This window comes from Myotis nattereri (genome assembly GCF_964212035.1).
Source record: "Myotis nattereri genome assembly, chromosome: 12".
NCBI lineage: Eukaryota > Metazoa > Chordata > Mammalia > Chiroptera > Vespertilionidae > Myotis > Myotis nattereri.
Genome location: NC_138087.1, coordinates 49910553 through 49937640, shown reverse-complemented (window position 1 = coordinate 49937640; position 27088 = coordinate 49910553).

Genomic DNA, 27088 nt, shown 5'->3' with positions numbered 1-27088 from the left:
GTCAAATATATGATAAGGGTAGCATGCTATAAAGGTAGACAAAAGACAAATGATCCCTCAAAATTGGCTATCCATTTGAGGGCAAGAAATTTCAGTTAGATCCTTCTCTCATACCAACCACAAAAATAAGTTATTTTAGCAATCATTATTACACATTACTATTTTAGCAATCATTATTACACATAATATTTACATCTATTAGTTAAATATATATTAGTTATATATAATTAGTTAAGATCATTAGTGTAAATATATATATATATATATATATTAGTTAAGGTCATTAGTGGCTGGAACAGATAAGTCCTTAATATATATTAGTTAAGGTCATTAGTGGCTGAAACAGATAAGTCCCCAAATCTCAGTGGCTTAAAACTCATGTAAAAGTCAAAACAATTGTTTCTGATTAAGTAGCACTTCTCCAAGGAATGATTCAGACCCAAGCGCCTTCCAAATTATTGTTCCACCATCTTCAACACATAGCTCCCATTTCTCCCTGGAGGTTGTATCCATTACAGCCAACCCAAAGGGAAAAGAGGATAAAAGATCAGACAGGCAAGTCCCAGAAGATGGCAATTCGACTCTGTCCACATTCCATTAGCCAGATCTCAATACCATGGCCACACCCAACTGCCAGGAAGGTTGGGATATGAAGTCTGGCTCTGTACTTGGGAGAAAAAGGAAAAGAGTTTGCTAAGCAGCTAACCTCTTTCTGCCTTATCTATACATTTCTATGCAGAAGAAAACTAGGAGGATATATTTGTGAGCTGTGGTAAGGAAGATTTTCTCAAGCCAAAAATGAAAAAATAAAAGATTGGCAAACATGCCCTGGCCGGGTGCCTCAGGTGATTAGAGCATCATCCTGTACAACAAAAAGCTGCGGTTCAATTCTGGTCAGAGTGCATACGTAGGTGGTGAGTTCCACCCCCCGTCAGGGCGCTTACCAAATGCAACCACTTGATGTTTCTCACATCAATGTTTCTCTCTTCCTTCCTCTCTCTCTGAAAATCAACAAAACATATCCTCGGGTGAGGATTAAAAAAAAAAAAAAAGAATATATTTGCAAAAGAGGCATCTGATAAAGAACTGTTAACCAGCCCTAACCGGTTTGGCTCAGTGGATAAAGTGTCGGCCTGTGAACTGAAGGGTCCTGTACATCAAAAGGCTGCGGTTCAGTTCTGGTCAAGGGCACATGCCCAGGTTGCAGGCTCGATCCCCAGTGGGGGGCGTGCAGGAGGCAGACGATCAATGATTCTCTCTCATCATTGATGTTTCTATCTCTCTCTTCCTCTCCCTTCCTCTCTGAAAATCAATAAAAATATATTTTTAAAAAACAATGAGATACTACTACTACATAGTTATTAAAATGGCCAAAATCCAGAACAGTGACGACACCAAAAGCTGGTGAGTTTGTGAAGCAATAGGAACTTTCTTTCATCACTAGTGGGAATGCAAAATGGTACAGCCACTTTGGAAGACAGTTTGGTGGTTTCTTACAAAACTAAACATACTTTTATCATATGACCCAGCAATACTCTCCTGGGTATTTACACGAAGAATGTGAAAACTTATGTCCACACGAAAACCTTCACAAGATGTTTATGGCAGTTTTTTTTTATAATTGCCAAAAGTTGGAAGCAACCAAGATGTCCTTCAGTAGGTGAAAGGATACACTGTGGTTCACCAGACAATGTAACATTATTTAGAACTAAAATAAATAAGCTACTATCAAGCCATGAAAAGAAATGGAGGAAAATTAAATTAAGTTAAAGAAGCCAATCTGAAAAGGCTATGTACTATATGATTCCAACTATAGGGAATTCTGGAAAAGGCAAAACTATAGAGAGAGTGAAAACATCAGTGGCTGGCAGGGGTTGGGCAGAGGGAGATGAATAGGTGGAGCACGGAGGATTTTTAGGGCAGTGAAATTAGTCTGATATTATAATGGTGGATACATTGCATTAAACATTTGTCCAAACCCATAGAATATACAACTCAAAGAGTGAACCCTAATGTAAACTATGAACGTTGGGTTATAATAATGTGTCAGTGTATGTTTATCAGTTGTAACAAATGTGCCACTTTGATAAGGAGGAAGGCTATGCATGTCTGAGGGCAGGGAGTTTATGAGAAATCTCTGTACCTTCCCCTCAATTTTGCTGCCAGCCTAAAACTGCTCAAAATAAAAGGTTTAAAGAAAAAAAGGAACACATTCAAAAAATTATATAACTTGCATACATATATTTCAAAAGATGAAAGGCAAATTGGGGGAAATATCTGTAACATAAATATTTATATGTAATACTCTTTGTAATACTTTAAGCAATAAAACAAAATTAAAAAAATAAAAAATAAAAAAATAAAGCAGAAATCTAGAAAAAAATAAAAATAAAATGTGATTAATATTGTTCAAAGGTAAAGAACACCTATATGTCAATAAAAAAAGAAATCCAATAGAAAGATCAGTAATAGATTAGAATAAAAACTCACAAGAGAAACAGAAAAGAAAAATAACTGCAATATATGGAAAAATACTCAGCCTCATGATAAGAACAATGACTTCCCCAGTTAATGCTTCCCTCATCACTGTGCAACTGCCTAGATGAAGTTTAAGGGAATGAGAAGCCACCAAAGATCCCATAGGAGGAGATGGGGCCATCAGGAAATGGTTAAAGGAATGGTCTTGCAAGAAATTAGGGTTTGTGAAAAAGGAGACATGGGGACGCAACCAGTAGCAGCTTCAGGAGGAAGATGTTAGAAAAGGCAGGAGCTAATGAGATGAGCTCCTATGTGTATTGGCTAACATTTCTGGCTCCATTTGTTGATTCTACCCTTGTTTTCCATTCTTTTTTTCACTCCTGGTTCTCATAGGAAATTTTGTTGTATTTATTCATCTTATAAATGTCTGGAACATTTTTGAGAACAGATAATCAAATGAATAAATGATTTATTCACCAGATGGTGAAATGAATGAGTGACTGAATAAAAATAGTAACTGTTTTCAAAAAGAGAAAGAACGACTTTAGCATCATTGCACAATAACCTGGACCACAGATTCCCAGAGAAGGGGATGTGTGAGGATTAAAGTTATAACAGAAGCTTCAAGGAGTACTGGTCCTGTGTCAGCAGAACTCATAGCCCTGATGTATACTGTGACTGAAAGCGTAGAAAAAAGTAAGTTATAGTGAGGATAACTGCTATAGCAAATAAATGTATAATGGCTCAAACTTAATACAAGTTTATTTATTGCTTACAGAACAGTACTGGCAATACTGTTAACAAGTGAACAGGTTGGCAGAGCAGTCATTCACGGAGCCACTGCCATCTTCAACACCTGGGTTCTGAGGTTGCCCTGGGCGTCGCCTCCTTCTAACCAGCAAGAAGGAGAAAAGAAAAAGGAGTTTATGGGAGGTTTACATAGACCAAACCTGAAAGGAGGACATATCAGCTTCAGATAAAACTCAAGTACATGACCATACCTAGCCACAAGGGAGGCAGGGAAATGTGGTCCAGCTGTGTACCCAGAATGAAGAGAAGAACATGGATTTGGATGAGTCCCTAGTATTTCCTGCCACAGACTATTAGCAGACCTAGAAAAAGGCTTGAATAAGAGACCTCAATAAATTCCAAGCTCCGTCCTGTGAATCCCCTTCTCAGGAGACTGGGAACGTGTGCCAAACACCTGTTGGGAGTTACTTTGGTAATAAATTCCAGATGAGAATTCTATCTCACAAGATTCCATTACGGGGGCTTTTTCAGGGAACTTTCCCATCCCAGTATAGAGGGAGAAAAGGCAACGAAATCCCATTCCTGCAGTGCACTTTAAGAGAATACCAAGGAGAAATGAGATGGAAGGTTGACTATTTGTAAATAGGGGAGATTTTTCTGTGCAACCTTGTGCATTTACGGAGAGAATGTCATGCTGGTGTCAATCTTTGTTAAACCACTGATCAATCCTTTGCAGAAGCACTTCTTTTTTATTCCTATTGTTCGCTTCTGCCTTGCTCTGGTAAGGCTGCTTCCACACTGAGTGGAAGCCATAAAAGAACAGCTGTACCACATCTCTTAACCGTGAACCCTAGTAGGCACCCACTTTGCTAAAAAAGAGAAATCAATTTTTAGTTTTACAAGAGAGAAATAAAGCCCACTTAAAAGGAAATATTAAGAATGCCTATTTAGCCCTGGCCAGGTGGCTCAGTTGGTTGGAGCATGGACCCATATACCAGAAGGTGGCAGGTTCAGTCCCCCAGGGGATCAAGTGGGGGTGGCTGAACTGTTGTTTCTCTCTCTCTCTCTCTCTCTCTCTCTCTCTCTCTCTCTCTCTCTATTTCTCTCCCTTCCTCTCCCTCTAAAATCAATAAACATATCCTCCAAAGGATAACAAATAAAGAATTCCTATTTGAATTCAAATTGCACTATAGCACTTACACATGCCAATTAAGATCCTTCCAACAACTTTCTTGAAATATTAGCATTTCCTTATATGAATTTTTTGTTTTAAAGAAAGAGACTCTCCATTAGAAATTGTTCTAAATTTCATGGCAGCTTTTAAAAAATGGAACTGCCATTTGACCCAGTGATCCCACTTCTAGGAGTATATCCCAAGAAGCCAGAAACATTAATAAGAAAGAATACTACTATATGCACCCCTATGTTCATAGCAGTGTTATGTACAATAGCTAAGTAGATAAATGAATTAAACACCTGTGATACATTTACACAATGGAATACTATGCAGCTTTAAAAAAGAAGGATCTCTTACCCTTTGAGACAGCATGGAGGAACCTGGAGAGTATTATGCTAAGTGAAATAAGCCAGTCAGAGAAAGACAAGTATCACATGATCTCATTTATATATGGAATCTAATGAATACAATAAACTGGTAAACAAAAAGATCCAGAGACATTGAAACATGCAACAGGTTGATGTATTTCAGAGAAAGGCTGGAAGAGATTAATCAATGAATTTATATGCATATATGCATATGGACAGACAATAGTGTGGGAAAGGCCTGGGGAAATGATGGGAGCATGCTGGAAGGGATCAATGCGGGGCGGGGGGGGGGGGCAGAGGGGGGGGGAATCTGTAATACTTTCAACAATAAAGATTTAAAAAATGTTTTAAATAAATCATTGTTAGCTCTGATAACATTTGACTTAAGGAACTGATATAGTTTCAGCATGGAAAATGTGATGACTCCTTTGCTCATGCAAGAAAGGTCATGCCCATGATTTTGCCCTTGCTTGCGCCCTTTTAGAAGGACCAAGTGAACAGTGACTGTTGACACCCACAACACAATCTAAGAATAAAAAGCTAACATTCACTGAGTACATTTTGTTCTTCAGATTACATAAATTGGTCGCCACAATCACCAAGAGAGGGAAGTAAGTAAACATCATTATCCTATTTTTAACAGATAAGGAAACCAGGGCTCTGAGAAGTAGCACTTACACTGTTCCACAATAAGTCGTAAATCCAGGATTCAAAGCTAAGTGTGTGTTATTCCAGAGCCATCATTATAAACACTCATCTATGATGGCTTACATATATCCGGGTCAGTTAAGCTCTTCCCTTGCCTGTGATGTGAAAGCCAAGACTCCTTAGACTGCACTTGCAATCCCTGGGTCTTAGTCAATGGAGTAATTTTTTGGAAGAAGTTTTTTAAAAAGCAGGCACTGACAATGCTAAGCAACTCTGCCTAATAGCTGGCACAATTGGCTAGTCAGTGCTTTGAGCCTACTCTGCCCTTTGAGCCTGTCCATCAGCTCTTCTAATTGTTAGTGCTGAAAGGAAAAAAAAAAAGTCAAGAAAGAATTAGATATCCAGTGAAAATATTCAGGAATGATCATTTCTTTTTGTTTTGTTTTTTTAATCCTCACCTTAGGATATTTTTTCCATTGATTTTTAGAGAGAGTGGAAGGGACAGGGAGAGACAGAGAGAGAGAAACATCTATGTGAGAGAAACACATCAATTGGCTGCCTCCCTCACACTCTCTGACCAGGACTGGTGATCAATCCTGCAACTAAGGTATGCACCTTTGACCAGAATTGAACCTGGGACCCCTTCAGTCCAGGGGCTGATGCTCTATCCACTGAGCTAAACTGGCTAGAGCTGGTTTTATTTTTGTTAATAAACTGATGAACAAAAATAGATCCAGAGACATAGAAGCATGAACAGACTGTTGAGCCTCAGAAGGAAGGCAAGGGAGAGTGAGGGGGAAGAGATCAACAAATGAACTTGTATGAGTATATGCATAACCCATAGACACAGACAATGGGGTGATGAGCACTGGGGGGTAGGGGATGGGCTGGAAGAGGTTAATGGGGGAGAAAGGAGGACCTATGTAATACTTTCAACAATAAAGATTCAAAATAAATAAATAAATATTAAAAAAGAACATCTCAGCCTGGCCAGTGTGGCTCAGTGGTTGAGTATCAACCTGTGAACCAGAAGGTCACAGTTCAATTCCCAGGGCACATGCCTGGGGTTGCGGGTTCCATCCCCAATAGGGGGCGTGCAGGAGACAGCTGATCAATGATTATCTTGCATTATTGATATTTCTACCTCTCTCTCCTTCTCCCTTCCCCTCTAAAATCAATAAAAATATATTTTAAAGAAAAAGAACATCTCAGATAAGAAAAACTGTAATGCATTGCCAGCAGACTCACTCAAAAGAATTGCTAAAAGAAGTTTTTCGACCTCTGATATCATCTAGTTCAACACTTTTGTTTGGGACTGTGAATATTTCTTATGCTTCATTATTTCTCTGGTGCTCACAAGATAGATGCATAGATATTAAAAAACCAACTTGCCCTCACCGGTTTGGCTCAGTGGATAGAGCATCGGCCTGCGGACTGAGGGGTCCCAGGTTCAATTCCGGTCAAGGGCATGTACCTTGGTTGTGGGCATATCCCCAGTAGGGGGTGTGCAGGAGGCAGCTGATTGATGTTTCTCTCTCATCGATGTTTCTAGCTCTCTGTCCCTCTCCCTTCCTCTCTGTGAAAAATCAATCTACACTAATAAAAGAGAAAAATGGTAATTGGCGTACGGCGATACCTTTTTCATTGGCTAATCAGGGCTATATGCAAATTAACTGCCAACTAAGATTGGCAGTTAACTGCCAACTAAGATTGGCAGTTAACTGCCAACTAAGATTGGCAGTTAACTGCCAACAAGATGGTGGCTAATTTGCATATGTAGGCACAATGCAGGGAGGCGAAAGGGAAAGCAGGAAGAAGCCCCCTGCCACTGACAGTGATCTGAAACCCAGGGGGGAGCTAAGAGCTGGGGGGCAGGGCAAAGGCGGCCCTGGGGCCGCCTTTGCCCTGCCCCCCAGCCATGATCAGAGAATCAGGCGCCTTTGCCGCCCTGGCCAGTGATAGCAGGAAGTAGGGGTGGAGCCAGCGATGGGAGCTGGGCACGGTCGAAGCTGGCAGTCCCAGGAGCTAGGGGTCCCTTGCCTGGGCCTAAAGCGAAGCCCACGATCGCAGCGCCCCCCGCTGCCACTGCAGGTCCCCGCTGCCCGGGCCGGACGCCTAGGCCAGAGGTGTCAGGCCTGGGCAGGGGCGGAGCCTGCAACCGTGGGGAGCTGGGGGTCCCCTGCCCAGGCCTGACACCTCTGCCGGAGGCCTCAGGCCTGGTCAAGGGGCCGATCCGGTGATTGGTGATCGGAGGGTGATGAGGGTCAACTCCTCTGGCTGAGGCATCAGGCCTGGGTGGGGGGCGGAGCCGGGGATTGGGGGGATATGATGGTCCCCTTGCCCAGGCCTGAAGCCTGGGTCAGAGGCGTCACGCTTGGGCGGGGGGTGGAGCAAGCGATCAGACGGAGATGGGGGTCCCCTGCCCAGGCATGATTCCTGGGCCAGAGGCCTCAGGCCTGGGCGGGGGCCAGAGCCAGTGATCGGGGGGAGATGGGGGTCCCCTGTCCAAGCCTGACACCTCTGGCGGAGGCATCAGGCCTGGGCAAGGGGCCAACCAGGCGATCGGAGGGTGATGGGGGTCAACCCCTGAGGGCTCCCAGTATGTGAGAGGGGGCAGGCTGGGCTGAGGGACACTCTCCCCCCCCACCCACACCCAGTGCACGAATTTCGTGCACCGGGCCCCTAGTAAAATATATTTAAAATAAATAAATAAATAAAAATAAAAAACCAACTCAATGAATGAATTTTCAAGTGAGGAAGCTGAGTTGCATAGTAAGTCAGTCAGTTCATTCATTCACTCATTTACTTAATACAAATAAAAACAAAGCTTTAGGTATCCATGAGAATGAATGTACAGCAGGGTCACTACAGTTAGTAACATTGTATGCTTAAATTTTGCTAAGAGAGTAGATCTTAAGTGTTTTGCCACATACATAATATACGGATAACTATGTAAGGTGATGAATGTGCTAATTAGCTTCATTGTGGTAATCATTTTGCAATGTACAGGTGTATCAACTATCCTGTTGTACATCTTAAATATACACAAAATTATTTGCCAATTAACATCAATAGAGCTGTAAAAAAATAAAACTAGCAAACAATTGTAATACTAGTATACTCATAATTTTTACTTTCATTTAAGAAAATGTTGGGGTTTTTTCCTACAATGGATCATTTGGTATTTTACAAATAAAAATAACTTTTTGAAGTTGGAAAAAAGAGAAAAAAAAGAAGTTTTTCAAACAGAAGGAAAATGATACCAGAAGGAAACTTGGAATATCAAGAATGAATAAAGAACAAAAGAAATGCTAAATATTTGGATAAATCTAGATAATTCTTCTTGAGTTCTTTAAAATATATGTGACAGCCAAAAGCAAAAATTATAATGCCTGATGGGGTTTTCAGTGTATGTAGTTTTATTACATAAAACAATTACAAGATAGAGTGAGAAGAGTAAAAGAGACCCACACAGTGGTAAGATTCTACATTCCACTTTGTGTCAGGGTCCCCAAGACCACACTCATGTTCAATGGTTTTCTAAAAAGAATCCTAGAACTCAGAAAGGTTATTATGCTCTTGGTTAAAGTTTATTACAACAAAAGAATACAGATTAAAATCAGTAAAAGTAAAAGGTGCATAGGGAGAGTCCAGGAGAGACCAGGCACAAGCTTCCAGCTATCCTCTCCCAATAGAATTGTACCAACAGCACTTAATTCTCCCAGCAGTGGTGTATAAAAACACATTGGTAATATAACCAACCAGAGAAACCCAACCAAGAATTTGTGTCTAGGATTTTTATTGAGGGTTGGTCACATAATCACAAAACACCCACATGACTGATCTGTTACTTAGTCCTCAGCCCATTCAAGATGCCAAACTGATACAGTGTGGTCCAAGGACCCCCAATAATCATATTGTCAGCATAAATTATCTGGCAAGACCCAAGACCTTTGGTATACAAAAACATTCTTATTAGGCAGGATATTCCAAGGATTTAGAGATTATTTCCCATGTATTTGTCAAAAGCCAATCCTTTGAAATGTACAGGGCTTGAATATCCCAAGCCAGCTGAATTCATCCTTACTGCCTGTGCTTGAAGTGGTAAAATATTGATTCTAAGTAGTATGTTTTTGCTTTTTGCCCTCTAGACCAGTTACTAAAAATAAATATAAAAAATATAGTCAAAGATACAAGGTATAAATTAAATAGAATACTAAACTATGTTCAATAAGCCAAAAGAAAGGAGGAAATGGAAACAAAGGAATAAAAGTCAGAAGGGGAGAAATAGAGCACAATAAAATGATAAGCCCAAATCCAAATATATCAATAATTACATTAAATGTAAATTTTCTAAATACACCAATCAAAAATCAGAGATTGTCAGATGGACATAAATAGATTTAGGAAGAATAAAAACATGAGATTATGTGCTATCTACAAGAAATTCACCTCAAATATACTGGTACTAGAGGCCCAATGCACAGCCCCAGCTGCCTCGCTGCCCTGCGGCCCCGTGCCTCGCCCACTGGTTGTTCTGCCATCAGGTCTAATTAGTATATTAGCTCTTTATTATATAGCAGCAGTTCTCAACCTGTGGGTTGCGACCCCTTTGGCGGTTGAATGACCCTTTCTCAGGGGTGGCCTAAATACATCCTGCATATCAGATATTTACATTACGATTCATAACAGTAGCAAAATTACAGTTATGAAGTAGCAACGAAAATAATTTTATGGTTGGGGGTCACCACAACATGAGGAACTGTATTAAAGGGTCACTGCATTAGGAAGGTTGAGAACCACTGTTATATAGGATAGTAGATTAAAGTAACGACTAGAAAGGATATACCATGCAAACATTAATCAAAAGAAAGCTGGCATTGCTATATTAATAACAAAGTAAACTTCAGAGAAAAGAAAATTACAGGAATAGAGACATTACATAATGATAAAAATATAAATTCAAAAAGAATACATAGCAATGCTAAATGAATATGCATGTACAACAAAGCTTCATGAAACAAAAACTAAAAGAATTGAAAGGAGAAATAGACAAATCCAAAATTATAGTTGTCTACTTCAATACTATTCTCTCAGTAATCAATAGATTAGTAGACATAAAATTAGCAAGAATAGAAAAGAAATGAACAGTACCATCAGACAACAAAATCTAACTAAAGTTTAGCCCAGCCACTGTGGTTGGGTGTCAGTGGTTGACTGTTGATCCATGAACCAGGAGGTCACAGTTAAACTCCCAGTCAGGGCACATGCACGGGTTGCAGGCTTGATTCCCAAAGTAATACAAGATAATACGTGTACTACAACTAATATCATATTTAAGGTTGAAAGACTGAGTGCTCCCCCACCCCTACTCTAAGAACAGGAACAACACAATAATGTCTGCTTTCTAACTCTAGTTTGAAAAGGCATATTAGGAGAAGAATTCAGTTATTTATAAAGGTAATCTATTCCATATATATTATCTCATCCCCTCGCTTAACTACCCCTCACCAAAACAACTCCAACACCAACTAAACACGCACACACAAACACAAATTACGCCTATTATCTAAATGTCTTTGTTAAAGCTATTTCTCATCCAAATTATTTAAATAGTTGCTTCAATTCAATTTGAGTGTACAGAAGCATTCTTGGGCATAATGAGGGAAGGGAGCAGATATCAAATTAATAGCAAGATTATGAGATCTGCATAAAGAAAATTTTAAATGGAAAAAATAATTTCAGTGTGCTCATATATGAACATTGCAGCCCATACATCCCTGCCATATTGTGGAGGGTACATAGATGGAGTTTCCTAACACCATTATGTTCATTGGTCATAGTTTAATATCTGCATCCTAATTAAAGAGGGATTAAAATCTGATTATTTAAACAGCATAAAGCTTCTTAGAAATCTTAGTTTGTGGCAATTATTTGGAGATTTATTTTCTTTCCACAAATAATATATCTGAGCAACTTAGAACTATTATCTACCAAGCCCCACTTCACACCTGCTCTTACAAGAAAAGGTTTCATGCAAATGTGAAAATTGCAACTAGAGATATTATACGTAGGCTACTCAACCTATGGTAGGGGAGATCTACATGCTATATGTTGCCAAAATGGACATGAAAAAGGGTATTTAAAGGGGAAAAAAAGCATTATGTTCTGAGGTTGTGTTTTCCCTTGTGGCTCTATAAACAATGCCTCTGTTCCTTATTTTCCAATTGTCTTCTCCAGCGATGTGGCAATAATGTAGCGGTATTATGTGCTGTCACTTCTGCATTAGTAAACACCAGGAGTTGCTGAAAATTACAGAATAACCTCATAATGAAATGCAGTGAAGAGTTCTAATTAAAATTTAATGTTACTTAACAACTATTCTACTTTAAAATGAGAATTTCCCAGCCATGTATCCTAATGAGTTATCAGAATGCATTACCCCCAAAAAATGTACAAATGAGAGGGTAAACATAAAATATTATCACCAATAGGCATGTGTGTGGGAACATTTATAATCAAAATTAATGTACTGCATTAAAATTATTAAATATAAAAGCACATTAAAATGCTGTAACAACTACAGGGCAGGATTTTTTTTTTGAAAGCTCATATTTCACCTTGAAGAGGAATAAATGATATCTTATCCTCCAACATAAGAGTTAAAGCTGTCTTTTTCTGAACATGGGACTAATACATGTTAAACTAAGAATAAAATCACACAGCTAAAAGAAGACTCACTATGTGATATAAAAACCAAGGTCTTCCTTTTACCTTATTCCATAAAAATCTGCCTTTTACCTTATTCCATAAAAATCTGCCTTTTACCTTATTCCATAAAAATCTGCCTTTTACCTTATTCCATAAAAATCTGCCAAGAGGGCTATCCTCCCATATTCTGTTGTGCTGCCTTCTAAGCATTTATGTAAATCCCTTTGATGCTGACCTAGTGAACATGATGACATGATGAAAATCTATTACCCATTTATCTCGCCATACATTATTTTGTAACCATGGCATCTACTTTTCAAAAGACATCTGATTTGTAACAAGTTTCTCAGGTGATTCTGATGTGCAAAGAAGTTTAAGAATCACTACTGGAGACAATAGGGAAGGATTGGGAGAAAGAAAGTGCCATGATAGAGATGTTTGATGAAGATTCACCTAGTAGAGTACAAGATAGAGCAGAGCATGGAGAAACGGGAGATTGAGGGATATAGAACAAAAGATGCTGCATTTTTCCATTAAGAATAGTATGAAGGGGCCGAGGTCCCTCAAGCTAAAGATGGCGGCTTTAGCAGCGAGGTCCACTATGGCTCTCCGGGCCAATCCTGGTTGGCCCGTTGCCTTTGTCAGAAAAATTCCCTGGACTGCCTCCTCGAGTGAGCCGAGAGAACACTTTGCACAGTTTGGCCATATATGAAAGTGCACTGCACCTTTTGACAAAGAGATTGGCTTTCACAAAAGTATGGGTTGGATTCACTTTTCTTCAGAAGAAGAACTTCAGAATGCACTACAACATGACAGTCATATTACTGATGGAGTAAAACTCCATATTCAAGCTCAGAAACCAAAAGTTTTGCAAGGGGACCAAACATCTGATGAAGAGAAATATTTTTAAGACTATTACTATCTATGACAAGAGCAAAACTGAAAACAAAACAAAACAAAAAAAGAACAGTATGAAGGGAAAGGAAGGGGTGGGCATGGAAAACAATGAGCAAGAGGAATCACCAAACTTGGTGACTGTTTGCCAGGGAAGAAGAAGACGGGGAGTGAAAATAACTTCAGTATTTCTAACTTAAGGAACTGGAATAATAATAATAACAGCTAACATGTATAATCACTGTGGCCTGGCTGCCTCAACAACCATGCCCAACGCTCTTCTTTTTTGCTCGTTTCCCCTCTCAGACATTAGAAAACTGGATAGTCACTTTCTCAGCCTCTTTCACACACAAGATTGGACATGTGACTTAGTCCTGATGATCAGACGTAGGGGAGAATTCCTTTGAGAGGCTCTGGATAAAAGGGACAGTTGATGCTGGCCCTGCCCGTCTCCCTTCTTCCTGCCTTGAATGTGAATGTGATGCCTGGGGCTGCCATAGCCTGGTGACCATAATGTGATAACCATGAAGATGAAAAGCCAACATGCTAAAGATGAAAGAGGGGAAAGACACTAAGAGATGGGGTTTTTGGTGGCACCACTGAACTCCCGGAACTACCCATTCCAAACTTTTAGTCATGTAAGATAATTGCATGTGTTTACTGCCTACCCTACTGTTAACTGGCATCCTGTTACTTGCAGACTAATACAACCAAACTCATATGAACACTGACTACATGCCAGGCACTGGTCTAAGCAATTTAACAACTTGATGAGGGAGTGTTAGTATCCCTATTATACAGATGAGGTAATTAGGGCAACAAGCAATCAAATAACTTGCCCAAGGCCACACACCTAGTAAGTAGCAAAGCAGGGATTTGAAACCAGGCAGTCAGCCTCCCAAGCCCTCATTCTTAACCACTACATATCCAGCCTCTCAGTAACAGTAATGGTGATGGCATTAATAGAAATAAGGAGGTCCAAAACTAAAAGTTCCAAACTCTCCTCGTCTATGTACCCTGTATAATAGACATTTTCCAATGCAACAGAGCATTTATTATCTTATGTTGGATATGTAATACTTTCAACAACAAAAAAGGATTTAAATTTAAAAATTAAAAAAATAAATCTTACGTTGGATCAGTAAAAATTAAATTGTCTCCAATTTCTAGGACCATATGAACAGCAACCTTTCAGAGTTGGTGATAGGTTCCTAGATGCATCTTTTCCAAATATGTGACCTCTCAGTTCTCCCAGGCAGGCGAATCCGTTACGCACAGGTTGCTCTTTTGTCCTGGTTGTCAGACTTGCATGAGAAGTGTGGCCGTGTCATGGGTATCAATAGGATATCCCAGCTGACCTTTGTTAGGCCTTTGAGAAAAGATGGACAGCAAAAACAAAACAAAAATTGGCCCATGCAAAGGTACCTTCAGTGATTAACAACCATTTTCTTTAGACACTTTGTGATTTTTTTTTTTTAAATATATTTTATTGATTTTTTACAGAGAGGAAGGGAGAGAGATAGAGAGTCAGAAACATCGATGAGAGAGAAACATCGATCAGCTGCCTCCTGCACATCTACTGGGGATGTGCCCGCAACCCAGGTACATGCCCTTGACCGGAATCGAACCTGGGACCTTCCAGTCCGCAAGCCGATGCTCTATCCACTGAGCCAAACCGGTTTCGGCACACTTTGTGATTTTATTCAAGGCAGACCAGAAATTGACTTGCTTGAGTGAGATAATGTGTGAAAGCATTAAAGGCACTCAGCACTGGGCCAGTGCTCAATAAACACCAGTGCTCTTATTACCATTACTTTTATTATTTGGAAGGAATGTCGCCTATTTCCTCCTCCTCTCACTTTGGTCCTCATGAGCATCTTTTACTCTGAACCTCAGTGGTATGAAGGGTATATATTCATCCTCTTTTCTGAGAACTGACTGCCCTGATGATGGTGATAGGACACAGTCAGCAGCCCTGGAAGCCTTACTCCAAATTCCAGGGAATTTTGCTGAGTCAGCACAGCCTTGCAAACTGGCAGCTGCCTGAAAGATTGAGGTCATGTTCTGAATGAGCCTACCCTAGGGAATTGCTATGCAGAGCCAACACTCTTCCCTGGCAGTAAGGAGTGAAGAGCAGCCCTGAACCCCACTTCCCAACATTCCTTTAAATGGTGTCCTCATAGCCAGAATTTAAATGCTACATGCACAGAGGAGCTGGGGTTGCTACATACATGGTTCTGTTCAACTCACCCTGTAGAATCCAGGTATTGGTCAGAATGTTTTGTCCTTTCCCTGGTTATGAAGTTCCATTCTGATCTGGACATGCTGATCTCCATCACAAATCACAGATGACATTGGGACAATTTCACTGTCATTAAGTGTTTAAATGATGTTTATAATCCCTTAAGCAGCTAGAGTACACATACTAATGTCTTAATTTATAATCCTGTTGCCAAAGCACTTCTCTTAGAATTTAGTTTAATACTTCTTTAGTTTCACACTCCAAGTTCAATCATTACAATTAATTCCAATCTCCCTAATCAAGGATGCATGTCTTTATTAGTCTCCCTAAAAAGCATAGAGGTTACAAATGGATGGGTTTCATTACTGCTCATGATTGTGGTCAGTTGTCTGGGACCATCTCCCTCTGGGAGGCTGTTTGAAAGCTAAACTTCATTTAGCTGCTAACAATACACACACAAAAGACAAAAAATAATGCACGTCAATTTTATTACAGGTATAAGAATGAGACAGGCTGAATCACCATTGAAGGGGCCAGTAGTCCAAGACCACTCATGCCTCATGATTGGCAGCTGCAAAGGGCTCCCTCCTCCAACCCCCTTGGCAAGAGGACAAGGGATCAGAATATCCGCATGCTGCCTTGGAGAAGTGACTCACCTAGCATGAGTGGCCAGATCTGATCTATTTAAAAGCAGAGACGGGGAAGTAGCTAGTAAGTCCTCTCACAATTCTGCAAAAGTTTATTTTTCCTCCCAAAAGAGAATAAAAGAGAAGTGAATTCCCTCCTAGACCTCAGACTCCTTGAGAATTCAAACCTAGTGGAATACCTGGCACACAATAGGAGATTAATACATGTTTGCTGGAACTAAAACTGTCCTATCATTGAATGTGCATAACTACTGTTGTTCCCATTTTATTTATTTATTATTATTATTTTGTTGTTGTTGTTGTTGTTGTTGTTCCCATTTTATTTTGAAGAAATTGAGAAAGATCAGTTCGGTAACTTGATAAAAAGGAATAAAGCCAGGACTCAAGTTCAGGCCATTCTGTCTCCAAAGTTATAAGGTTCTTTCCATTAAGTCATGCTGCTACAAACCACCTGCTACTAAATGAAGAAAAACCCTTCGGCGTTTTATTCTAATTACAAAATTGACAAGACTATTCTATATGTGTAAAATGCCCTTCTATTCCTATCTTCTTATTCTCTGCAGATAATCTTGTTTATTCCTTTAATCAAAATGTGGAGATGATTCTGCATCAACACCACTTCTTTGCCTCTTCCTCACACTCCCTTTCTTCACTACTGTCACTGAGAAAGAGGTTCTGGGTGACAGATTTTCCCACCCTAGAACATTGGCCCAATTTGTCCATAACCTCGCAGAAGCTCCAGCCCTGGTGAACACTGCTGTGACTTACTTGAAGCCTCACTGGCCCCATTTTGGCACTATATTGTCAGAGTTGAGCTGGTTCCTCTGATCCCTGCTGAGATCGCCACAAACTATCCAAGCTGTAATTAGTGCTCAAACTAGCAGCTTCTAACAGCTCAGTTAAGAAAGCTGTGCTGAATGGTTTGGAAGTGTGGATGTGGTTTTGGGGGTGTGTTTTTTTTTAAATAAATATATATATTTATTATTATTATTATTATTATTATTATTATTGATTTCAGAGAGGAAGGGAGAGGGAGAGAGAGAAACATCAATGATGAGAGAGAACCATCAATCAGCTGACACCCCCCAGTGGGGATTGAGCCTGAATATCAGGCATGTGCCCTGACTAGGAACTGAACTGTAACCTCCTGGTTCATAGGTCGATGCTCAACCACTGAGCATGCAGGCCGGGCTGGAATAAAGGAATAAAGGTTTTATATTGCTAGATCAAAGGCAAGCACCGCATCATTGGCTGTGTTTTAAAGGCAGTTTAGAAATCAATCTTTAACATCTGATTATATTTGGTTTATTAGTTTAGTGCTCTCGGACCATGTGTGAACAGACTGCTATCTTAATAAAATATGTGTCAAAATCAGTTTTTCTCTATCAAACACTAAATAGAATGTAACAATTTCTCATAGTATTAAGTTGGGTTATGTTTTGTTTTGATACATGAATACAGCTCTAAATGTTTATCTTTGCTTAGCTTAAAACTAGAAAGGATATGGACATGTAAAATGAGGGTAACATTTTAATTTAAATGTTTAAAATATATGATAAGCTTTATTTCCAGAAAAGTTGAGCAAAAACCTTATAAAAAGGTGAACTTGATGTTGGAGAAATAGTAATACCATGTGCCAGTGATCTAATTAAATCATGTTAGCAGCTATCTATAATAATAAAAGCACAATATGCTAATTAGACCAGACATCCTTCCAGACGACCTTCCTGATGAAGCTGGGGCTGAGATGGAAGCCCGGGTCCCCGGTGCCAGAGGGAAGCTGGTGCCAGCAGGCAGGGGAAGGAAGGCCTACTCTTGCACAAATTTCGTGCATCAGGCCTCTAGTAAAGAATAAAATTTGGACTGTATCTCTTAGCTAAAATCACAGATCCTTTTGATAACAGCTATGCCTATAAATGTTAAGGTACTTCTTGTCAATTTGAATATTGCCTCATGAGAGAATAGCTGGGTGGTATCCTAAATATGTATCTTTGGAAAATCTTTAACAGTAGGACGGAATGAATGAGAGCCAGTAATTTCTCCAGTTTTATGATTTTTAGAATCTATCTTTGTGAAATAAAATAAATATCCTACATATATTTAAACAGGGTTATAATTTTGTATCATCCATGGGTCTAAACAGCATATTATATCCTGAAATAAAAAGAAGTGATTGATATAAAAAAATGTTTTTAACAAGTGACCCTTCTCTATTTCATGGCAAAACCCCCCTCCGTGGCCTCATTCTCATCCATTCTCTAGGGCCTTACCTCATCAGTAATTCCCCCAACCTGGCTACATTTCATTACATGTTCATTCTTTCTTCTGTGACTTCTCCCTGCCAATGTAATAAGTGTTTAAAAGTGCTTCCCATCTTAAAATCACACACAGAGACACCACCTCCTCCCACCAAACTACTCTTTGAACTATATTTCTGTTCCTCCCTCCTTCCCTTCACTACCAAGTTTCTTTCTCATGGTCTCCATTTCCTCACCATCTAATCATGTGCAAAAAAATCTCTTTTGATAATCACTAAAGGATTAAATCCAACAGCTTTTTCTCAGTTCTCATCCTCCTCAGACTCTACAGCAAGTCACTGTCAACAAGTTTTCATATTATCTTCTCTCGTGATTTTTTTTATAATGCTATTCACTCTCAGATCTACCTCTCATTCTGATTCCTCTTTATCCTTCTGACTCCAAATGTAAGTATTCGCTTTGGTTATGTCCACAGTCCATTTCTCTTCTCTCTACGTTCTCTCCTTTGGGAATTTTACTCAATCTTTTCTACCAATCTTTTGTTCTGACTAGTATTGCAGTCCATATTTCCAATTGTCAGTTGGACATCTGCCTGTCCTTCTGATATCCAAAGTCAGTACGCTCAAAATACAGTTATCTTTGTTGTACATACTTATTTATTATAATAAAGAGAAGGTACAGCCCAACCTAATCCTGACACATAGCATATAGCCCCCCCACCCCCCAAAAAAAGATTGTTCATGTGCACCAAGACATGTAGAAGGATGTTCACAGTAACATTTGTAAAAGCAAAACACTGGAAACAACCTGAATGTCCATGGATACATAGAATGTAGTCTTTTCCCTCAGTGAAATATTATGCAGCAAAATTAGTAAACTATAGCTACGTGCATTAACATGGATGAAATTCAGGAATGCAATGTTGGGGATGCAGTGGGGGTAGCACAAAATAGAACAGTATATATCACATGATTCCATCTTTATAAAGTTATAAAACATTCAACACTAAACAACTTATCTTTTACATACAGAGTGCTAAAATTAAAGAGAAAAGCAAGAAAATGTTAAATACACACTTCAGAATATTGGTTCCTTCTGAAGGAGGGAAGTGGAATTGGGAAGGAGCACTCTGGGGGATTATAAAGTACTAGGCACATTTTAGTTCTTAAGCTCTGAGTGGGACACCAATATTTGTTGTACCATAGTTGTTGTTTTGTGTTTTTTTTAATCTTCACCCAAGGATATATTCATTGATTTCAGAGAGAGGTAAAGAGGGGCGGGTTGGAGAAATACCAATATGAGAGAGAAACATCTATTAGTTGCCTCCTGTGTGCACCCCGACCAGGAATTGAACCTGCAACATAGGTATGTGCCCTGACTGGGAATCGAAACTGCAGCCTTTTTGGTGTACAAGACAATGCGCCAATGGAGCTATCCTGCCAGGGCTGTACCATCATTCTTTAAACTTACAAATGTAGTTAAACTATTCATTATTTAATGAAAACAAATTTCAGAAAAGATATAACAATAGGTATGTTACTCAGTCTGAAAATCCTAGTTTTCATTTTTTATTTTCATAATCACGTGGAATGCAAGTAAAACGGGCCTGTACTCTATATAAGGGATCTATTTTTATGGGCCTCCAACTCACCACTTGCTTGTCCTATGAGGGTTTTAGAAAACTGAAACAAGAGTAGCAAGAGCACTGATTTGCCAAGCATGACAGGTACTCAGCAGCTTTATGCGGTCCCAGGCAGTGACACACAACACCCAGAAGCGGTAAGGCTAGATTGTCACACTACTCTTAAAGACGCCAAAAATCCAGTTTGAATTACCTTCTCACCAAAGTGAATGTCCATCCTTCTCTACGTCTGTGTTCACCTTCACAGCCTATCACTGCTAGTCTGCAACTGCCCTGCTCCAGGACCCTCAGCAGTGACCTTTAGCATGCTGGATCAATAATGGCCATAACTCCATATGCTGGGGGCTACACTGTGCCAAGCACTACTGTCTCATTCAGCCTCTCGATACCCCTCAGGGGTAGCAAGTATTAACTCCATTTTATATAATAAAACAGACTCAGGGAAGATAAACATCTAAAGTTTGTCTACAATCAGTTACAGCAATTATTGGAGGCAGGATTCAAGTCCAGGGATGTCTGACTTCAAGTGCTAACATCTCACCTGGCATCCAGCAATCTTCATCACAGGACTTCCCCCTTCTAAGCAATTTCCTGATGAATCCTCCTCTCCAATGAGGCAGCCAAGTCTCCTTAACATCTCCTGAAAAAGTCAGGTTCAAAATGTGTCTGCCTTTTCTTATGTTATTCCCCTGCTACAAAACATTCTCTCCTCCTTTCCTCCACTTGTCCAAAGACTATCCAAATACCAAACACTTCTTTCAGACTTCCATTTGGGACTGGTCTCCTTCTGAAGCCCTCCTGAACCAACCCAAATCCAGAATGGTCTCCCTTTGTCAGAATCTTTTTTGTCTTCCAGTGGTTTTATTAACTAGGCTATACGTGGCATAAGAGGCAAGATACTATCTTCTTTTATGGCATTTTGTTTTGCTTTACTTGGGCCTCTCCACATACACACACCCAGTAACTGCAATATTAAAAAACTAATGATTCAGGCATTGCACAGACATAACTATAATTCCCGCAGCGGTAGTTCCAATGAGATTCCAAATCTCCATCTGGACTTGTTAAACCTGCAGATGCCAGGCTCCATTCCAGGGATCTGGTGAGTCAGAATCTCCCATGGTAAAGAGTAAGAGAACTAGGTCCCTATATGTTTTACACACCTTACGTGCACCCTCAGGTGAATACCTTGTTTTGTTGCAGTTCAGGACCATGTCCATTCAGATAAATACATAAGGGACAGCTATAGAAAGAAAAGTGAACCAAAATTGTAAAAACAAAAAAAACATGTACTTATAAGACCTACCTATTGCAATGAGGCAGAAAAATATCTCTAAGAAAGTGACTTTTAAATATAAATCTAAAGCATAAGTAGAAACTATCTAAATTTTAAAAAGGCCAAAACCGGTTTGGCTCAGTGGATAGAGCGTCGGCCTGCAGACTGAGAGGTCCCGGGTTCGATTCCGGTCAAGGGCATGTACCTGGGTTGGGGGCATATCCCCAGTAGGAGATGTGCAGGAGGCAGCTGATCGATGTTTCTCTCTCATCGATGTTTCTGACTCTCTATCTCTCTCCCTTCCTCTCTATAAAAAATCAATAAAATATAAAAATAAATAAATAAATAAATAAATTTTAAAAAGGAATGGGAGAGGAGAAAGCTTTCCAGAGGGAACAGCATGTGAAAACACCCCTAACACAAGAAGGAAAAGAATACATTTAATAGCACAAATATTGTCAAATCATGATTGCATAGGTTGGCTACGAATATAAGAATTTGACAAAAATGAGCCCTGACTGGTTTGGCTCAGTGGATAGAGCGTCGGCCTACGGACTGAGGGGTCCCGGGTTCGATTCCAGTCAAGGGCATGTACCTTGGTTGCAGGCACATCCCCAGTAGGGGGTGTGCAGGAGGCAGCTGATCAATGTTTCTCTCTCACCGATGTTTCTAACTCTCTATCCCTGTCCCTTCCTCTCTACAAAAAATCAATAAACTATATTTTTGCCGAAACCGGTTTGGCTCAGTGGATAGAGCGTCAGCCTGCGGACTGAAAGGTCCCAGGTTCGATTCTGGTCAAGGGCATGTACCTGGGTTGCGGGCATATCCCCAGTGGGGGATGTGCAGGAGGCAGCTGATCGATGTTTCTCTCTCATCGATGTTTCTAACTCTCTGTCTCTCTCCCTTCCTCTCTGTAAAAAATCAATAAAATATATTTTTTTAAAAAATCAATAAACTATATATTTTTTAAAAGAATTTGACAAAAATGAGTATCCTGGGAGAATCAATTGGCTATATGTAATTTATAAGACTATTTTATATTTTATTATAATTTATAAATTGTGTGCTACACATCCTTTGCCAAAAAAATATACTACTGTGTATATATATATATATATATATATATATATATATATACACTGAGTGGCTAGATTATTATGAGATTATTACATATATCCCACGTTCAAAGGCTGTTAATTCATGTTGTTTACCCATATCTTCAGGGAAAAATCATTTCTACTGTCATGGTAAACCTGCTTCCCTATTTACAATGGTCTGGCCCTCTAGCAACTTCAATGCGAAATTATAGGTAATTTGCCTACAAACATCAGGTGGTCATAATAACCTGGCCACTCAGTGTATATATCCTATATAATAAAAGCCTAATATGCTAAATGTCTGGTCAACCATTCAACCAAAGCGTAATATGCTAATATGCTAAGGCCACTCAACCACTCACTATGATGTGTACTGACAACCAGGGGGCAGTCGACCTGTAGACCAGTCGCTATGATGTGCACTGACCACCAGGGGGCAGATGCTCCGACTGGTAGGTTAGCTTGCTGCTGGGGTCCGGTTGATCGGGACTGAGCGAGATGGGCCGGACATGCCCTGGAGCCCTCCTGAGGTCCTCCCCAGCTGGCCAACCTCCCACGTCCCTCCCCAGCCCTGATTGTGCACCGGTGGGGTCCCTCGGCCTGGCCTGTGCCCTCTTGCAATTCAGGTCCCCTCGGGGGATGTCGGAGAACAGGTTTCAGCCCGATCCCACAGGCCAGGCCAAAACATTTACTAGCACACCACTATACGGAGCCAGTGGCAGTTTGAGGCTTTAAAAAGGGAGTTCGATTCCATTTTAACCTGGCTTCAGGAACATTCTCTTTTGAATGGCTCAAGTATTGGGACACAGAACTCATAGAAAAGGAAACATAACTAAATATGCTATTTGACTCTGCATGAACATTATTTAAATCTACTAGTACATAAGCTTTTATGAATTTTAAGTTTAAACTTTGATCTGTTAAAATCCATCCTCTACCTTCTAGCCAAACAAATATACAGGAAAATTGTAAATGGCCTACAATCCTAATTTTGATTTATTACTTCCATGTGAGAACACAGCAAAATTTGGTACCAGAATGATAATAGTGATTAATTGTGCAAGACATTTACAGACTGTTTCATTTGAGTCTCACGAAAACTACAGGTTATGAATCATCACCCCTACTTTACTAGTGAGAAATCAGTTTTGGCTCAAAGAAATTAGGCAATTGTCAAGGATGTATGCTCTAACACTACCACTTCAAAACCCGAAGTTCATCCCTGACACTGGTAGACTTGGCCTCTTCCAAATGACTGTATGCACCATTTATTAGCACTTGATCACCATCAGTGAACAACCTTATTAAGGATTAAAAATTGAGCCTAATTACTATAATTCATATTGAGATATAAAAGCATTTTAATAGATTAACTTCTTAAATCTCTGAAATGGTAGAAGAGAGGGAAGGATTGTTGTTTTGGCATATGCATGACAGCTTGGGAGAAGTTGGCCAGGAGGTAACTTCTTGATGCCCTTAGCTACATTTACTCCATCATAGAAAGACCAGAGTCAGGAATTTGTCCTCCCTTCTGAAAGTTTGCAAACCCCAAAGATAAAGCCAAAACAGAAATACTCAATACACTTCTTTCCCATTCTCCTTCCACCCTCTACCTCCATTCAGAGTTAAATGTTAAAATTTTTTAAAGTTCTTGAGTAAATAGTTTGATAACATTTAACAATGTTCACATGTAAAATCACCAGGAACAATCTGTCAATTTATATTTCTTGGAGGTAAAAATTAATGTGGGGTTATGTAGCTAGCTGTGTTTCAATTAGCATTGAGGTCCCATAAAAGTGACATAAAGAACCAGGCCATCATGGAAAAGGAATGTCACATACATATTTAAAGTTGATTTATACTGAGTAGTCTTTTTAATGTACTGTGGGTCTACTGCCCTAAATCTTAAAGCTACAATGAATACTAACCAAATGAATTCACATGTAACGAAAAATACCAAACTTATTGAATTTATTTATGGGACAATCATCTATTTTCCACTCCTAATTATTAGAGACTGATCTGAAAACTTGGTGTCTTATTGTTCATCCCAATTTTAAAAAAACATTTAAGACCACCATCAAGGAAGATAATTCACAAAAGAATACTAATAAATGATCAGATTGACAAAGACCTTTTTTTGTTTGTTTTTTAATATATTTTATTGATTTTCTACAGAGAGGAAGGTAGAGGGATAGAGAGCCAGAAACATCGATGAGAGAGAAACATCGATCAGCTGCTTCCTGCACTCCCCCCACTGGGGATGTGCCCGCAACCAAGGTACATGCCCCTGACCAGAATCGAACCCGGGACCCGAGTCCGCAGGCCGACGCTCTATCCACTGAGCCAAACCAGTTCTGGTGACAAAGACCTTTTTTATGAAAATACCCTGTATAAGTATTTGAGGGGTCGAGAAGTGACACACTCTTAAAAAAACTCCAGATAGAAACATGAATGGGAAGAACTTTTTAAAAAAGTAATAATAGCTACCATTGAGTACTTACCATGTGTAAGGCACTGGACTAAGTGCTTTTAATATTTTCACATTATCTCCACTTTATGGATAAGAAAACTAATGCTCAAAAAGTTAAGCAATATGCCCAAGGATTACAGAACTAGTGCAAAAAATAATAACAGAGCAAGAAGACAATTTGGCAACAAGTATCAAAAGTCTTTTTAGCCCTGACCGGTTTGGCTCAGTGGATAGAGCGTTGGCCCGCGGACTCAAGGGTCCCAGGTTCGATTCCAGTCAAGGGCATGTACCTTGGTTGCGGGCACATCCCCAGTAGGGAGTGTGCAGGAGGCAGCTGATCAATGTTTCTCTCTCATTGATGTTTCTCTCTATCCCTCTCCCTTCCTCTCTGTAATAAAGTATATTTTTTTAAAAAAGTCTTAAAATGTGCATATTTTCAGAGCCAGCAATTCTTGGGGTTTATAATAAACAGAGGCCCTGGCTAGGTGGCTCAGTTGATTGGCGTGTCATCCTGTACACCAAAAGGTTACAGGATCAATTCCCGGTCAGGGCACATACCTAAGTTGCAGGTTCAATCCCCAGTTGGGGCGCAACAGGAGGTAGCCAATTGATAGTTCTTTCTTTCCCTTCCTCTCTCTCTAAAAATCAATTAAAAAAAACATATCCTAGCCTGCCGGGAGCCGGTCCATGCTTGCTGTTTCAAGGGACCTGGCATATATGGCATACTGTTCTTAATATGTTTGCTCACCTTCTTGACACTATGTGTTTTAACCAAGGTCGCCTCTCTGAGAAAGGTTGTTTCCCCAGGTAGGGATTTTCCCCTGAAGTTAGGGAGGGAATAAAACCCCTCAGCTAAGTGCCAGGCGGGTAATTAACCACTTTAACTACGAACAATCATGCTTAAGCTACATAATCTTTACTCCCTGGAATGGAGATAAGAAACGCCCTAACCTTTGTAATAGAGATTGATAGGATTGAATCAACTGGTATAAATACAGTTGAAACAAGACAACAGCAGACAGAACTTAGGAGAGAGAGAAAGAAGACAGAACCTACACAGAACCTACAGACAGAAGAACTTTGCTGGAGAGAACATGGCAAAAAATCTTGGACTGAACCTGACTACAGAAATTGGCAAGAGAACCTGACTAGAACCTGGTGACTGAACCTGGCTGGAGAACCTGGACAGAACCTGGCTGGAGAACCTAGCGAGGGAACATGGCTACAGAACCTGGCTGGAGAACCTGGAGAACCTAGCAAGAGAACATGGACACAGAACCTGGCTGGAGATCCGGACCAGAACTTCGCTGGAGATCCGGACCAGAACTTGGCTGGAGATCCTGGCTGGAGATCCTGGCTAGGCTGCTGATCAACTGAACGCTGTCTCCATGTCATTCCTTCTTCGCCGACTCCGTCCACACCTTTGGGGACCCCTGGACCCGCTGGGGTTGAACCCCGGCATATGGCGCCCGAACAGGGACCCCTAGGTAAGCGCCCCACACTCGGGACGGATAGGACTCCACCGTAGAAAGAGGGTGGATAGTCTTCGCCGACTCCGTCCACACCTTTGGGAACTCCTGGAACAGGATTCCCCTAGGTAAGGCCCTCCCCCCCATTGAGAACCCCACACTCGGGACGGATAGGACTCCACCAGGGTACTGCAGACCCCCCTACAGAGGATAAGTAGGGTAAGAAGGTGGATAGTACAGAACTCAGATTGAGAAGATGTGCCATACTGAGTCCAAAGAAAGAAGACTCTGTATTGATTCTTAGATTGAGAAGATGTGCCATACTGAGTCTAAAGAAATAAGACTCTGTATTGATCTTTTAACACATATGCTTGCTAGCAGAGGAATTAAGGTTACTCCCAGTCAGATGGAACATTTTATACAAGAAATATGTCCATGCTTTTCTGAGGAAGGAAAGGTGCCGGAAAGGTAAATGTAGAGGCATGGGAGAAGGTAGGCCCAAGGAGCCTTATCCTTAACCCCACTGCAGCCTTTCCACCCCAGGAAAGTGCAGGATTGGCAAGCTCTCCCTGAGGTGATAGATCAGGACTCAGGTAATAGCGGGAAGCGCCAATCCTACTCTTAAAATGGATACAAGAGAGCATTTCGGGTTTTTCTTTTTAATGCCCGCTTTTAAAAAAATAAAAAAGGGGGAATTTGCCGGGAGCCGGTCCATGCTTGCTGTTTCAAGGGACCTGGCATATATGGCATACTGTTCTTAATATGTTTGCTCACCTTCTTGACACTATGTGTTTTAACCAAGGTCGCCTCTCTGAGAAAGGTTGTTTCCCCAGGTAGGGATTTTCCCCTGAAGTTAGGGAGGGAATAAAACCCCTCAGCTAAGTGCCAGGCGGGTAATTAACCACTTTAACTACGAACAATCATGCTTAAGCTACATAATCTTTACTCCCTGGAATGG